This window comes from Pteropus alecto, unplaced genomic scaffold (genome assembly GCF_000325575.1).
Source record: "Pteropus alecto unplaced genomic scaffold, ASM32557v1 scaffold185, whole genome shotgun sequence".
Taxonomy (NCBI): domain Eukaryota; kingdom Metazoa; phylum Chordata; class Mammalia; order Chiroptera; family Pteropodidae; genus Pteropus; species Pteropus alecto.
In genome coordinates, this window is record NW_006438088.1 from 7,447,633 (window position 1) to 7,451,978 (window position 4,346).

Here is a 4,346-nt window from a genome sequence, read left to right on the forward strand (position 1 = left end):
ACACAATGGAATACTATTCAGCGATAAAAATGAATAAACACTGATACATCTACAATATAAATTAACCTAAATATCATTATGCTAATTGAGAGAAGTCATATATAAGATATTGTAAGATTCCTTTCATATGAACTTTCTCAAAAAGGCAAAACTATAGAGACAGGGAGCTGATGGTGGTTGCCTAGGGCTAAATTTTGGAATAGAAATTGATTACTAAAGGGCCAAAGGGAACTTTTCATTTGTAGTGGTCTAAGTGTTTTGAAACTAGATTGTTGTGGTGATTGCATAATTTATAAAATTCCTAAAAATCACTAAATCATACTACATTGGGTAAATTTTATTATGTCAAATTATATCTCAATAATACTATATGTATATACATATATGAATATTCACATTTTTCTATTGATCTTTCTGTTATCACATTATCTCAAAAATTATCTCAAAAATTATCTCTCAGCTCCTCTGATTTTTAACATTGCTCACAGCCCTACACTTTCAATTCTATCTCAAGTACCATAAAAGAATCACGACAATATCACTATTTCCTTAATTTCTCTACTGGCTAGTCTAGTTCATTCACTTTAAAGCTGAGACATTTCCTTTTGCAGAAGACAAAGGGGATTCCCTACTAGCTGAGTGCCAATTTGAGTATTAATATTTTTTTCATATATTTCTGATGTAGGTAGGGTGGTATCATGTTATCACAGATTCGATAAACTCCTTAAGCAGTTACCTAATCTAATCTACAAACAATAACAGTTAGTGAGTACAAAAGGTTATTTTTAAAACCCAAGTCTAGCTGACTACATCCCTCTTGCCCTTAATTAATATCTCATACACTTCACTCAGCTTCCTCCTTCTCATATCTTGCCATGGTCTCACTTGTGTTCTCCCATATCATAAGAGAGAGGAAATTTTTACTTAGAAACCTACAAGTATATAGCCTCAGGACCTGCAAATAGTAGAAAAAAACTCTGAGCTCTTATTTTTTAACACAATTGAATATCAACTGGAGTTATTTCACTCAAGGCCAAATTTTAACCTGAGTGGATGAATTACTGATTCAAGGTAACAAAAAAATCCCCCACAAATTGCAGAGGGGAGAGGGGAGGGGGTGGAGGAGGTAGATGAGGTAAAGGGGTCAAATATGTGGTGACTGAAAGAAATCTAACTATAGGAGGTGAACACACAGTGTAAATATATATATGCCTTAAAATGTACAACTGAAACTTATTGGATTTCATTAACCAATGTCACCATAAAAAAATAATAATTAATTAACTTAGAAAAAACACAAATTGATCACAACTTTAGTGAGCATTAAGAAAGACTAGAATACATTTTACTAATTTACATATTGTCTACAGCCATGCCACCCTGAACATGCCCTATCTAGTCTGATCTCGGAAGCTAAGCAGAGTTGGCCCTGGTTAGTACTTGGGTGGGAGACCACCTAGGAATAACAGGTGTTGTAGGCGTTAAAAAAAAAAAAGAGTTTACTAATTTACATATTTATAATTCTTTGTTATTCACAAAGCAATTTCTCATGTAATTTTATTAATTTTTCATGAGTCTTGTGAAGTGGGTATCATTAGCCCAGTTTTACAGATGGAAGAAATAATAAGTTTAACATATCATCCAAATATGCATAGAAGTAAATGATAGATTTGTCTCTTAACTACAAGTACACTCTTCTTAAAGTTAAACCATAAACTGATTAATTGTTTCCTTATTGAAAAATTCAGTAAATCATAATGGCTCTCCTCTATTATAAGGATGAAGAGGACTGAAATATTCCTGTTCTATACTTCAACTTCAAATTTTGTAATATTCGCAGAAATCTGTGTTTGTGGTCCCGAACACAGCAGCAGCATGAGAGACCCAGCAGTTTCTGGTCACGTCACATAGATTGTGTTGACTAAATGTTTCCATCTTGATGGATCTGTGATCATTTTCTAACATGGAAATATAGCACCATTATAAGACCAAGAGGCCTTTGGGGAATGCCATTTAACTCAAATCAGTGAATTTTAAAGGTAAAATTTGGCAAACACTGTACTTTTTTATTAAAATAAATACAAAGAATAATTAGCAAATTTATTAATCATGACCTGCTAGGGGGCTATTTGCATTAATTTTCTAGTCTTCTTTAGAGATGCTGCCTATCAGTATAAATATGTAATTGATAAATATGTATAATTTCATATTTCTTCTCCAGTTATATGGTCATTTTGTGCTTTACAAGGACCTATAAAATCTATTATTTGATTTCATTCTTTCATTAGATATGGCCATGCCAGAACGCAGTCAAAGAAGTAGATTTTCTTGTCGTATTAGGAAACTCTGGGTCAGAAAGTTCATTATTTGCTCAAGTGTTTATATTTTCAGAAGAAAATGGATTAGTAAAGTTTTCACATGACAGTTATAATTAAGGAATGATGTATTACTTAAGCTAGCAAATGATTATTCTGTAAAATAAAAATCAAAGCAGGACATTGAATAATGAAGCTGAAAACCAGTTTTCCTTGCTATAGACATTATTTTAATTACTTGTTTTATTTATTTATTGTTATTATTAATAGCTCTATTAATTGAGAGATTGATATGTGTCAAATATTTCACTATGCATTTTACATGCATTATTTCATATGAATTCTTTCCATGAAAAATTATAAAGGTATGTGTATCCCTATTTTAAAAATGTTACCTAAGATTAGTGGGTAGATTTGTCTAAAATTACATTACCATTAAAACAATAAAGTCAGGATTGGAACTCAAGTGTTTCAGAGTCTGAAGAACTTACTTCTAGCCAATAAATTATAATCTGGCAAAACATCAGATATTAAAACACCACACACACCTATGTGCAAATGGATATATACATGTCCCATCCACATACATTTGTGCACATGGATGCACACATATCTAAACAGCTTATAAATGTCAGTTGTTATATATGCAAAATGCCTTTTCTTCTTGATATTTTATTCCTCAAATAGGCATAGTTATTTTAGAATTACAATGTCTCCATTCTATGAGAGCCATGATGTAAGGGACTGCAAAGACTCTAAAGGAGTAATTTCATTCCATGGAGACCATATTATGCATGTTATGAATGTTTAAGATAGAGTGCACAGTCTGTCATGTCAACTCTCATCTACTTCAATGACAGATTATTTTTCTTCCAGCACTAGTGGTTTGAATATATCAGCTACCAAAGAGGGGACATTTTTCTTGAAGTTCAAACACACACACACACACACACACACACACACACACACACACACACACACACTAAATCCTGATGGAACCGCAAAACAGAATTCAAGTAGCATTAAAACTCTAACATACATTCACAAAAGCAAAATAATGTAGCATTTTGCCAAACAATTCGGTGAGCATCAGAGTCTTTAATTCACCCTGGATAATGTTAGCTACATGCAACACGTAGAACTCCCATTTATTGAGTATTATTATGTGCCAGATACTATGTTAAATTGTCTACATGAATTATCTCATTTACTCTTCACCATGACCCTATGAGGTAGAAATGATTATTTCTCTTTTCAATAGGAGAAAACTAAGCTAAGAAAGGTCAAGTTAACTTGTTCAAAGGCACTCAGCTCAAAAGAGACAGAACTGGATTTCCAACTCTGGCTTTAGAAACTGAGCTCATAAGCTCTACGTATATGTACACATATAATATATTTGCATTAGAACTAAGAAACCAAATTTTAGCACAAGGGAAATTCAAATTTACAAGGGGGCAAACACCAGAATGTTTGGAAGTCAATTTGTATGACAAAATATTCAAAAGGTGATATCCATTCATGAGACATATTTAGGCTTCTAAAAATTCTTTTCTAGACTCTCAATGCACGAGACTATGACTTCAAATGACATTTGTCTATTTCTGCTTGAAGCTCTTGCTGAGATCAAAATAGCAAGGGGAAAACATTTGAAAAGAGTAAAGGAAGTGTATTTTGTAGTATATATTTAACTTTTTTTAATGGAAAGTTATATTTGATCCATTTGTGTCCTAGATTTGTTTTGGCAAACAGCACTCATCACTTGTGCCAACTCTAGCCAACCCATGCACCTTGAAATGAATTCTGAGATTATGCCCAGAAAGCAGTGATTAATTACATTGTCTGTCATGGCAGGGGTGTGGCAGTATGCAAGACTTATATTTGCTACCCCTCCCTGCCTTAGTTAGACAAATAAATTTACCCCTCCTGAAATATATTTCAGAGTAGTTTGCCTTCAAACAAGTAAAGTGTAAGGAAGAAAGGAAGGAAGGAAGGAAGGAAGGAAGGAAGGAAGGAAGGAAGGAAGGAAGGAAG

General features: G+C 33.0%; 1 pseudogene; it reads left to right on the top strand.

Moving 5' to 3' along the window:
- Nucleotides 1–1,362: 1,362 nt before the first annotated feature.
- LOC112482657 lies at nt 1,363–1,481 on the top strand (annotated as a pseudogene).
- The last annotated feature ends 2,865 nt before the right edge of the window (nt 1,482–4,346 follow it).